This window comes from Pseudochaenichthys georgianus, chromosome 14 (assembly GCF_902827115.2).
Source record: "Pseudochaenichthys georgianus chromosome 14, fPseGeo1.2, whole genome shotgun sequence".
Classification (NCBI taxonomy): Eukaryota; Metazoa; Chordata; class Actinopteri; order Perciformes; family Channichthyidae; genus Pseudochaenichthys; species Pseudochaenichthys georgianus.
Window position 1 is genome coordinate 29,261,628 of NC_047516.1, and position 13,073 is coordinate 29,274,700.

Genomic DNA, 13,073 nt, shown 5'->3' on the forward strand with positions numbered 1-13,073 from the left:
TCCCCTCTTCTGTCCCGCCAACTACTCTTCTGCCGGGGGTCCTGCCAACCCTATGTCCTGTCCCCTTTGTGGGTCCCGCCGACTACTCTTCTGCCGGGGGTCCTGCCAACTCCATGTCATGTCCTGTTGGGGGTCCCGCTGACGACTCTTCTGCCGGGGGTCCGGCCAACCCCGTGTCCTGTGCCGTTGGAGGCTATGCCGACTACTCTTCTGCCGGGGCTCCTGCCAACTCCATGTCCTGTCCCGTTGGGGGTCCCGCCAACGACTCTTCTGCTGGGGGTCCTGCCAACTCCATGTCCTGTCCCGTTGGGAGTCTCGCCGACGACTCTTCTGCCGGGGGTCCTGCCAACCCTGTGTCCTGTGCCGTTGGAGGCTACGCCGACTACTCTTCTGCCAGGGGTCCTGCCAACCCCGTGTCCTGTGCCGTTGGAGGCTATGCCGACTACTCTTCTGCCGGGGGTCCTGCCAACTCCATGTCCTGTCCTGTTGGGTGTCCCACCAACGACTCTTCTGCCGGGGGTCCTGCCAACCCTATGTTCTGTGCCATTGGAGGTCCCGCCGACTACTCTCCTGCTGGGGGTCCTGCCAACCCTATGTCATATCCCGTTGGGGGTCCCGCCGACTACTCTTCTACCGGGGGTCCTGCCAACCCTGTGTCCTGTCCCGTTGGGGGTCCCGCCGACTGCTCTTCTGCCGGGGGTCCTGCCAACCCTGTGTCCTGTGCCATTGGAGGTCCCGCCGACACCTACTCCGCCGGGTTTCCTGTCAACACCGTGTCTTGTCCTGTTTCGGGTCCCATCGACACCAGCCCTTGCTCCGTCGTGGGTCCTACTGACACCAGCCCAGGTTCCGTCCAGGGTCTCGTCTACGTCTGACCCGCCAGGGGTTCCACGAGCTCCTGCCCGTCCTTAAGCCCGGCCCTCTGAGTGCCACGGTCTTCACCCTCGAGCCCGGCCCCCTGACTTTCCCGGCCACGGTCTTCGCCCTCGAGCCCGGCCCTCTGAGTGCCACGGTCTTCACCCTCGAGCCCGGCCCCCTGACTTTCCCGGCCACGGTCTTCGCCCTCGAGCCCGGCCCCCTGAGTGCCGCGGTCTTCGCCCTCGAGCCCGGCCCTCTGACTTTCCCGGCCGCGGTCCTCGCCCTCAGGCCCGGCCCCCTGACTTTTCCAGCCGCTGCCTTCACCCTCATGCCCGGCCCCCTCAGTTCGCCCGCTGTGGCCTTCGCCCCTTTGCAAACTCTGCCGCTTTGAGTAATTGAAAAAGCGCTATAATAAATGTAAGGAATTATTATTATTATTATTAGTTACCATTACTAGTTACTTCATTTCAAAAGTAACTCAGTTACTTTACTGATTACTTACACCAAAAAGTAATGCGTTACTGTAAAAAGTTACTTTTTAGTTACTTAAAAAAAGGGCTCCCATTAATGCCTTTATAGCCTTCATTTCAGTACTGTTATTGCATTGGAGAATAATACAATCTGTTGATCAACTTGACATGCGTTATATGCAATCTGGATAGCATCGATATTAGCTAGCTTTCCATTTTTGTATATTCTTTCTCCAGGTAGTTGGAAAAAGTGAATACAATTGTTTTTCCACACAATTTCCCCCAGCCAAAATAACATTTTGTACACATCTGGGTGTATTACAGACCATTTGATCACTGTTAGATGCTCACTACATGACCATTGCATGGAACCAAACATGACAGGACTAAAGGCTATTTTTAGTGAACAGCCACTTGGATTAAATTGCTATAGCGCTGTGTCCTAAATTCAACAATTACTGCAGTCTACAGTGTTTCTTGGCTGATGAGGTCCACATTACATGTTTCTGTGTTTTCTGATCATCCTGACCATTAAGGGCACCAGAGGGTATTCATTTATAATAATAATAATAATAATCCTTATATTTATTATAGCGCTTTATAAAAGACTTTGTAAAAAGCGCTTTTACAAATATATATTACATATACAGATCATACATGTAATGGTCATCTACTGTGGACAATATCCACAGGAGCACATTCGGGTGAAGTGTCTTGCCCAAGGACACAACAGCCTGACGCAGTGGGGCGGGAGCGGGTTTCGAACTGGAGTTCCCCAACGCCCCCTTGATCTGATGATCAAACGCACAGACCACTGCGCCACCCGTTCATTTGCATAGAAAACATACTATGGACTTTATAATACAACTACTTGATGTTCCTTTAGGTCATGATTGACAAACTATAGACAACATTGTCACCACATGACGTATTTATATGAACAATTTAGGCTCTGACTCTTTTTGTTTTACCTTAATTGTTCAACAAATTCTTCAGTATAGTGGTGCAGTCAGATTATTCAGTTTATTTCCATGTAAGGTATTTATAGCCTTTTAATTCTGTCAAATGTGATTACATTACTCATTGCATTAAGAAATGTTTTCCTTCGCTTTCTCGGTTTCAAGCACAGTCTGAGCTCCAGGGACTGCTGCATGACAGGTATTGGTAAATCAGATAATTGTAAAAGGCGGCCGGAAGCTAGCCATATTTTTAACGGCTTTTTTCCTATGGAAAGACTTCCTTTACAATTGTAAGAATGCTGTCTAGTAAACTTTCTGAGTGATAATGCATTGAAGTTCTAATTGGTGCTTAGGTCAAATGTACGGAATAAACAAAACAGAAAGGAGACTTTATAGGGAATGTGATAGACGATGTGTATATGGACTGACTAATGAGCATTATACATCTTCTCTTCTGGTCTTTAGTCATTATTACATTACATTTAATTTAGCTGACGCTTTTATCCAAAGCGACTTACAATAAGTGCATTCGACCAAGAAGATACAAACTTGAAGAAAACAGAATCATATAAGTACATTAAGTTTCAGAGCCAAACCATTTTAAGTGCTACTCAACAGGCTTTAGATAAGCCAGTTCTTTATAAGTGCTTTGTTAGTATGTATGCAAGTGCTTTTTATTTATTTTTTGTTTTCTGTTTTTCATTTATTGCTCGAAGTGGAGTTGAAAGAGATGAGTTTTCAGTCTGCGCCGGAAGATGTGTAAGCTTTCTGCTGTCCTGATGTCAATGGGGAGCTCATTCCACCATTTAGGAGCCAGGATAGCAAACCGACGTGTTTTTGCTGGGGTGTATGGTTTAACCATGTCCTGGATGTAGGAAGGGACAGAACCATTCACAGCATGGTACGCAAGTACAGTGAAGTAGATTCTAGCAGTTACTGGAAGCCAGTGAAGGGAGCGGAGGAGCAGTGTGGTGTGGGAGAATTTAGGAAGGTTGAAGACCAGACAAGCTGCTGCATTTTGGATGAGCTGCAGAGGACGGATGGCACATGCAGGTAGACCAGCCAGGAGTGAGTTGCAGTGGTCTAGGTGTGAGATGACGAGAGCCTGGACCAGAAGCTGCGTCACTTTCTGGGTCAGGAGGGGACGTATCCTTCTGATGTTGTAAAGCGTGTATCTTCAGCAGCGGGTTGTAGCAGCGATGTTTGCAGTGAGGGACAGTTTGTTATCTAGGGTCACACCCAGATTCCTTGCAGTCTGAGTCGGGGAAATAACAGAGGGGCCGATGTTGATTGTTAGGTCAAGAGTAGTGCTGCACAATTCTTGCTCAAATGTGAATCACGATTTTCCTCCATAAGAATTGAGATCACGATTCTCACACGATTTTCATCGTTTCAATGAACATATTTATTGCACTCTTACTCTTAGACGTCACGTGAGTACAATGAATTTAAACAGACAACATGTGTCTCTCTTGTAACAAAAACATAACTTTTTCTTTAGTCTGTAGTTGCTGAATACTGAACAAACATTACTACATTCAAAATGTGGAACCTGGAGCCAACTATTGTCGCTTTAAAACAGACACCATCAACATCAAAGTGCTGGACTTAAATCCAAGTCTCAGTTTCTTGTAGCAAAAACATAGAGTAACTAAAATGAATTTGACAGCCAACTACTGTGGCTTTAAACAAAGTGCTTGACTTAAACTCAAGTCTCTCTGGTAACAAAACATACAGTAACTAAAATAAAGATATTGCTGCTGCCTGAGTGCTGAACATAACAAATAGAATGTTTGCAGCTTTATAATAACAAAATGTAAACTTTGCAGTAGCACCTGTCCACAGTGACAGGACACCCAACTACTGTACAGCAACGCCAACCTGTTTGTTACAGGGAGGAATGCACTTAAGTTACTCAAAATACCTCACCACAGTGCTGAATATAAAAACAAAACAGTCACAGCTTTAGAATAATAATATTAAAAAAAGCCTAGCCGGCTAACACCCAGTTCAACTACTGCACTTAAAGGTTCTTGTACTGAAAAAAACATAAACTTAAACAAAGTGCTAGACTCCACTGAGTAGTAATGTCACTGAATCAAAAGGATTAACTTAAATACTGCAGTCAGTACTGAATATAAAAACGGAACAGAACATAAAGTTACAGTTTCAGAATAAATGTAAATAAAGCCTAGCTGCCTAGCTACTAGCACAGTCCATCTACTTTTTTCGGCACAAGCACAACTTCCCTCTCACTCTCGCCAGAGTCGCCACCGGGATTTTCATCGGTGTTGTTGTCATTGTCCTCGACCTCCTCGTCACTCATTTCTGTGTCACACACACACACACACTTTATTGTTTTCCTGTACTACTAGTCGCTCTCGTCACTCTTTGCTAATCAGTGCTAATGCTAACGCTTCTGTAAACATACTGCCGGCTCCTGCCCTCACAACCCAGTCTCACGGCATTTCGTGTTCATCAACACGATTTGTAATCTATTGATTCGTGTTCACCATCACGATTTGCCCCTTTTTTTCGTGTTGCACAGGACGATTTTAAAAGCAATGTATTTCTACTGGTAACGTGTTTCGTGCCTGCAGGCTGCTGCACGTCTTTTTCTCCGGTCGGGTCGTGGAAGACCGGAAGCTGTGTGGTTCATAAAAACATGTTCTTACTCAATATCAAGCCACAGTTATTGCTTTTATTTTAAATCGTATAATTTCGGACTTTTGTTGTCGTCTGTGAGGAAAATAAATGGGGCTCAGAGCCTCAGGATACTGAAATCTGTATTTTTTAAATCTTTTTTTCCTTCTAATTTGTTGTTCTTTTCAAAATAACACACTTTTATTTACTCACCAATAACACTCAATTATCCTTGCTTTTATTTATTGGTTTAATTCCATAATCTCGGGCTTTTTTGGCGTCCGTCAGGAACTGAATTTCAAAATAAATATAACCGGAAACAGATGTAGGCATTTCGAGCGATTACCCAAGATCCTCAGCTATGGTTTTAAGCTCGTTGATTGGATGTGTTAGCCGCAATGCATGCTGGGATTTGGTGTTTATATTATATGAAATCCGGAAAACATTTTAAAAGTATAAAATAATACCTAATTCCGAGTGCTCTTGCTTTTCTCTTTGAAAGTCATCACATAACGGCATTGTAGTACACGGTTCGGCTGCATTACATATTAAAGATCTGCCGTAGAACTTTCTTTATTTATAGCGCCCTGATGGGGAGGCCTTTGGAAAAACTGGAAGAAATGGCGCCGAAACTGAATACTTGACGTGGATCATAAATATATCAACAATTAAACAACATCTTCAATTTCTCTTCACACAATACGTCTCCTTGCAGTATCTACACTAATTCGGCTGACTTTTACATTTGATCTAATTCATAGATAGGTTATATTTACACCATAACGGTGCACAGCTGAGAGAAAAGGACTGTAGTTTTCAAAGATATTACTGATTTTCTTTGAATGTAAGAATGTAAATACTGAGTCTGAAATAGTATAGCAATATGCTGTAAAATGATGTGAAAGCATGCATAAAACTATACATCTTCAGATGTTGTACATACACACTAATAATACAAAGTTATTATGGCTGTGTGCACCTCGTGTGTACCTCCTAGTGGTTAAAGCACGTTATTGAATTATTGTTTTATGTGTTATATTTGATTAAAAAAATATTAAGAGTACATACTTTCATAGGGGGAAAGTATAAATATAGAAATATAGAATATAAAAAATCAAGAAGATACTATAAGTTATCTCTACAATAAAACAGTTTAGTGCAGGATGTACACAGATATTAATAGGAGGAGGTGCAAAACAGAAAAACGGATTAACCTTTATTTAAACATTACATATTAAATATTAAGCCTGACAAAGTAATTAACGTCTAATATATTGCTTTCCTGCAATGTTAACTATGTTGAAGCACTTATTTTAACTGATATTATACACATTAATTATACTCTTATGTATGTAGATAGAATAAGAAATGTGCAGAATATGACAGTTTAATGGTGGAGGTACACACATATTGATAGATGTCTTGTAATGCACTGTTGAGGAACCTGTGACCCAAGTTTTTTATTCATTGCATAACTACACCGTAGTTGTGTATGATATGTCAATAAACCTTTGAAAATCTTGAAAGGGATGTGCAAAATAGCCATAATATACAGTCTTTAATTAACTATTAGTAGAGAATAACGAGTAATGAATATACTTTATTACTTGTTTCCATTCATGTCAATTGCAGATACATGTTTAGTCTTCTCAAGCACCAACTATCAAATATCTCTCCTGATTGTTGGCACTTGACAATCACCTTACCTGAATTTTACTCAGGTGTAACTAAAGTCTGATTTAAGGGTTGTTTATATATTTCACATAATTAATCAGAATCTGCAAAGTAACTCAAATAAATGCAGTGGAGTAAACATACCAGGTTAACCTCTGAATTGTAGTGGAGTAGAATTACAAAGTAGCAATGAGCTGTCATGTGGGTATACGGCATTAATATAATGCTGCGCATTATGGACACAAGTGATTTTCACCCATTTATTAATTATATGTTTTACATTTGATAACACCAATGTGTTTAATAATGGCAACTTCTAATTGTGGGAAAAACGAAAACGTTCAGTAGAGACATCCCATAGAACATTTTGCGAAACACAATAGCCAGCATGTGTAGTTCTGGGGGGGCGTTCGATTCCAGTTTTGGATAGACTGGCGTGGTTTCGTTCCATTTCACACAGCTGTTTGACGCTCTGCGTAACCTTACGGGAACTGTAGTCCTAAACGATAGCTGGGGATTATGGGTAGTGTAGTGTCTTTGGCCATCCTAAACTCAGAAATGTTGACAATCGCAATGATGCTCGAAATGTCCCTTACAGGCCTACGTCTGTTTCCGGTTATTTTTATTTTGAAAGTCCTGACGGACACCAAAAAAGCCCGAGATTATGGAATTAAACCAATAAATAAAAGCAAGGATAATTGTGTGTTATTGGTGAGTAAATAACAGTGTGTTATTTTGAAAAGAATAACAAATTAGAAGGAATTTTTTTTTTAAAAATACAGATTTCAGTATCCTGAGGCTCTGAGCCCCATTTATTTTCCTCACAGACGGCAACAAAAGTCCGAAATTATACGATTTAAAATAAAAGCAATAATTGTGGCTTGATATTGAGTAAGAACATGTTTTTATGAACCACACAGCTTCCGGTCTTCCACGACCCGACCGGAGAAAAAGACGTGCTGCAGCCTGCAGGCACGAAACACGTTACCAGTAGAAATACATTGCTTTTAAAATCGTCCTGTGCAACACGAAAAAAAGGGGCAAATCGTGATGGTGAACACGAATCAATAGATTAAAAATCGTGTTGATGAACACGAAATGCCGTGAGACTGGGTTGGCCCTCACGTGCTGCAGTCAGTGAGTGTTGCCAGGTATACTTATTATAAGCCACATTCGGCTTATCTTTCTGTAAAGTTGCTTGGTAGTAAGTAATAATGGTTGTTGCGGTTGTGAGCTTGTAGACCCGACATATATAGGTTTAAAGTGCTCATGTTCTTTTGCGCTTGTTTTCATAGACCTGGTTGCTTATTCCTTCCGCAAAAACTGGCAACACTAGTGGCTGCAGCGTTAACACTGCATGAGAGGAGGAGAGACAGACAGAACACTACCATTTGGATGCGATCATGGTACTTTAATGTTAAATGTATAGAGTATATTTGCTTTACATCGTTTAAGTATAATTGACATTGCAAGTCGGTATTATTCAGAAGCAAAATAATTAAAAAATGTAAAAAAATCCACAAAAAAAGGATCGCCGTAATTTAGAAATGAGATCGCATAGGTGTCTAAATCGAGATCACGATCTTTTTTCGATTAATCGTGCAGCACTAGTCAAGAGTGGGACAATCTTTTCCCGGAAGAAAAAGCAGTTCAGTCTTGTCAAGGTTGAGCTTGAGGTGGTGAGCAGACATCCACTGAGAGATGTCAGCTAGACAAGCAGGGATGCGTGCGACGACCTGGGTCTCTGAGCGGGGAAAAGACTAAATGAATTGAGTGTCGTCAGCGTAGCAATGGTATGAAAAACCATGCGGGCTAATGACTGATCCGAGCGAGTTTGTGTACAGAGAGAGAAGAGGAGGAGACCGAGGACAGAGCCCTGAGGGACCCCTGTAGATTATTGACAAGGGTCGGACTCGGACCTTCTCCAAGTTGCCCTGTAGGTGCGGTCTTTGAGGTATGAGGTGAGGAGGAAAAGTGCAGAGCCTGAAACTCCAAGTTCTTGGAGAGTGCGAAGGAGGATCTGAAGATTCACCGTGTCGAATGCAGCAGACAGGTCCAAAAGGATGATGACAGAGGAGAGGGAGGCTGCTTTAGCAGTGTGCAGTTCCTCAGAGACAGCAAGGAGAGCAGTTTCTGTGGAGTGACCTGCCTTGAAACCAGACTCGTGCGGATCAAGAAGGTTGTTCTCATGGAGATAACAGGAGAGTTGTAGCGCGTAATGTGTTTTAGACAGGAACGGGAGGAGAGAGGCAGGCCTGTAGTGTATAACATCGGACGGGTTGAGAGTGGGCTTCTTTAGGAGAGGGTTTACTCTTGCCTCCTTGAGAGTGTTTGGAAAGTGACCAGAAGTTAGAGAAGTGTTGATGAGATGGGTGAGAAACGGTAGGGGAAAAGGAGTCCTTTGAAACTTTACTTTTTTATCTACCGAGCACATTATTAGAGTCTACCAATCTCTGTCTCTAATGAGAACTCTCCCTACCTTTCAACTCTACTAACTATAATGAGTAGCCGCATAGGCGGCGCGTGAGGCTCAGGTTTGGGAAGGCTAAATCACTTTTTTTTACCTGACGCTGCCCGCCTCCGGCGTCTATAGAAAAGAGATCAACTCAGTGAAAGCACCGCCTGCTGAAAAATCAGAACTCAGTGTGCAGAGTTTAAATCTATCAAGTCATATTACAGGATAAAGGAAATACAGTTTAAACTGCTGTATGCAGAGAAGACGCCGACATGTCGCACTTATCATTCATATCACATTCAATCAGATCATCGATCATATAATATCATAGCCTATATATTTCCTTATCTGAGTCAGCTGAGCCGTATCTGGCCGTGCAACACTCACAGTGTCACATACTGTATACAGAAGTATTATTTTAAGCAACACATTAGGTTGACGAAACACTCAACTCAAATGTAATTAAAGTCAGATCCACTCGTGTCTTAAATGGCAGTAATATCATAAAACTGTTACGCTTTCAAACACTCGGTAGTTTATTTATTTTTTAACCAGTTGTTCTGTATTCACCTTGCAGGTGGCTTGTATCCTGGATTATTATGTTTAAGTCATGGATGACTAATATTAGACAAATATGAACTTTAATGTTCATATCTGTCTAATATTAGTTTACTTTTCATTAATGAAGTATGACGCTGCGCTGTCAGTACACTTGTCCCTGTTTGTGATTGGTCAAATGTTGCTAACCCCACCCCTTTCACGTGAACGCGCTCTCAGCTGGTGAGAGAAGCCCTGGCTTGATTTACCGAGTTGATATTAACCAGCGTCGAGATCTCGTTTGTTAGGGTTAGTTTAGATAACTCAAACATATCCAGGGTTTGAACTGGCTTCTTAGTAGGCCTACAGGGCACCGGTGGCTGCATAGCAGTGCTAATGTCAAAGAAAAGACACAAACATTATACATTATATTTTTTATTTTACCATGAATGCAGTGACACAAATATTTGGGAAGGCTTAGCCTTCCCTAGCCTACAGCACCCGCCGCCCCTGAGTAGCCGTGTTATGCCTGAACCTCAAAGCGTAGATGGATCTAATGTCCACGATATTTATTCATCCAGGACGTTTAAAGCCTTAAAGAAGACACATACGCAAAGAGTTTCCTCATGTGAGTGGAAGTGGCTTCAATAGGTGGCAATATGTCAGGAAATTAGCAACGCAATTTTCAGACAGACATAAGAACAAGGAAATGATGGCTCTGACTCCAGAGGGCATCCTGTGGTATTTATGGAGAACATTACATGTTTAACAGAATTGGTCACTTTTAACACAAACCCTGTTTAAACAGAGAGAAAGAAAGAGAAAGGAGGTTGAAAACATTAAAGCCGAACTGTATGAGCAAAGAAAAAAAGATCTCACCAAGTTTGCTGTCTAGCATCGTTTGTTGAGCAACACTCGGCCTGCCCTGGAGCATGACACCTGTTGAAAGGGAGATGAAAGCTTTGAGCTCATTTACATGAACTGTATTCTGTTTAACTGGCAACACTTTTCTTTTTTACTCTGTTTTCGTGGAATGCATGTCAGAAAACCCGACTTCCTTCAAACTGTTTGCACATGTTACTCACTGGGACCGTATTGATCTCAGTCCAATGTTCCCTGCTTCAGTATTTCTCAGCCAAAGGTTGATTGCATAGAAAGTAGATGGATGGCTGCTTTATTTATTGCAATGAGGACACACAGTCAGGTTCATAATGATGACTGTAAATATTTGTATATCAATAACACCTCATGGCTCTGGGATTTATGAAGCAGTATATCAATGTTATTGGGCCTTGTCAAATCTTGTGTAAGTGCATTGATTGAAATTGTCAACACGTTTGATACATTATTAAGGAAAAAGCTAACAGAATAACTTATGGCTGATTTACATTTTCTATATGCAAGCATAGTCATTTTGAGTGATGGAATACAATACAAACATTAAAGCATGGAGACATGTCACAGTAGAGGCAGCAAATACAAATATGAACCTGACATTGAGCATAATAAGGGCCTCTTTAAAACAAAGTTTTTTCCACCATGCGGTCACCTCTTATTCCTCACAAATGCAAAAAGAAAACATGTGCTGGTAACTCAGGGTTCTTTGGCTCATGAGCATCACTGCCAGTGTAAAAGACTTATACGATGCGGATGTTGACTTCACTTTGTTTTAAGCTACAACCAATATTAAGACGGCTCTTTTAAAGTGAGCGCATCATAAACAGAGTGTAGAGGGATGGTCACAGGTTGCAGCATTATTAGTGCAGCCTCCTATTTGAACACTAACTTGGAGTGTATGTTCACATCCACTCATTTGTTTACTCCTCCTGTAATGATCAGCGCTGCACAGAGGCACTGAAAATACAGATTCCACCAAGGAAAGTGTTTGATCTCCTCTCTGTTCAGTGGCAATAAAAGGAGGGGGGGGGGGGGGGGGGGGTTTGAATTTCAGAAAAGCACAATGAGAGCCTTTTAAGTATGACACAGCTGCAAACACTACATGTGTGAATGCTCGAGAGGCCTGCACCCAATCATATGGTTTCCTTTCCCTCATTGTGCTGGTGTTTTCAGGCTGTATGCATGTATTTTTCATGAGAGGTCATTTTATGTTTCTGTCAATTGCCAGACTGCAACCGCCTTGTATAATTACCAATAATGACAGTGTTAGGATGCAGTCGCTAGGCAACATCTAAAGAGTGCAGACATAAGGATGAAGGAGATTGTGTACCGCTATAGAAAGGTTTATTCCAGGGTTTTATGCGCTGCATTATCATGGGAGTGTTTGGTCAAATCGTGTTTATGGGCTTCTCAAAATCTCAGTCATCTCTCTCATGAATACTGAGGGCGGTGAGGGCGTAGGCACATGCACAAGCTCTCACAATGAATGGATTTAATAGTAAGGATATGTATTTGGTTTGATTTGGTTCAAGGACATGTAGGTTATTGAATATGTAATGTATTCAGTTTGAGTTAGTGTTGATTATTTAAGCACACATCTGTGGTGCCGTGGTAATAATTAAAAATAAAATAAATATAGATGATTAAGGGATTGTGTAAAAATGATAAGTGTAGTAAGGGGGACTTTACTTTATGTTTTACCTTTATTATACATTTGTACAACTCTTCCCTAGATTCGAGTCTTAAAATAATGGTTAGATGTGAAACACAACAATCTTTTCGATTCAATGTTCCCTTACCATAGATGTTAAGTAACAAATGTATACATATCCTTATTTGTAACATACACCTTCAATTTCTTAAGTAATACAAATATGTTTTACTTGAACATGAGTAATGTGGCACTGGTCTATTGTAATTATTTTATTAGGAAGAATATATTATATATTTTGTTCCCTCTAATGTCTGGAAGAGCTTAGTAATAAATTGTCAAATTATTAAAAAAAAAAATGTTGTGTGTTGAGATTGTTTCTTTCTTTCTGTCGTTATCAGGATCCCCATTGGCACTAGAAAGAGCATTGGCTAAATATATTAAATATGATATAGCCTCATATAAATTGTAGTTCCTTAATCGAATAAACCCAGCATCGGATTGAAACAGAATGTGATATTGTCATATATTATATCGTGCTAAATATTGGAAAAATATCATAATGATTAAACTTGTAATTTGTACCTAACCAGAGTACAACTCCTTTAAATACATAACAAAAAAAAGGTAGACAAAATTATGTATGACACCTAATGAAACATGAGGCAACACAACGTGAAGATTGAATATCTTTATAGTTGAACACCAGCTCTGTGGCTGTGGACAGGCTTAAGCATTATAATATCTCTGTTCCACCAAGGGTCCAATAAACAAAACTAAATATAAATTACACCTGGTGTCCTGCCTAATATGATATAATATATGGTTGTTGACAATTCATCACAGGTAATACAATTAAAAGACTCTGAGTCGCATAACCAGGCATGTAACCAGGTGCGTTTAGGATCAGCAATAAGCCCCTCAGACAG

General features: G+C 41.1%; 1 protein-coding gene across 2 annotated transcripts in view; it reads left to right on the forward strand.

Annotated features, from left to right (window-relative positions):
• Window positions 1–13,073, forward strand: part of gabra3 (gamma-aminobutyric acid type A receptor subunit alpha3) — a 175,453-nt gene that overhangs the window by 61,027 nt on the left and 101,353 nt on the right. The window lies entirely within an intron of this gene.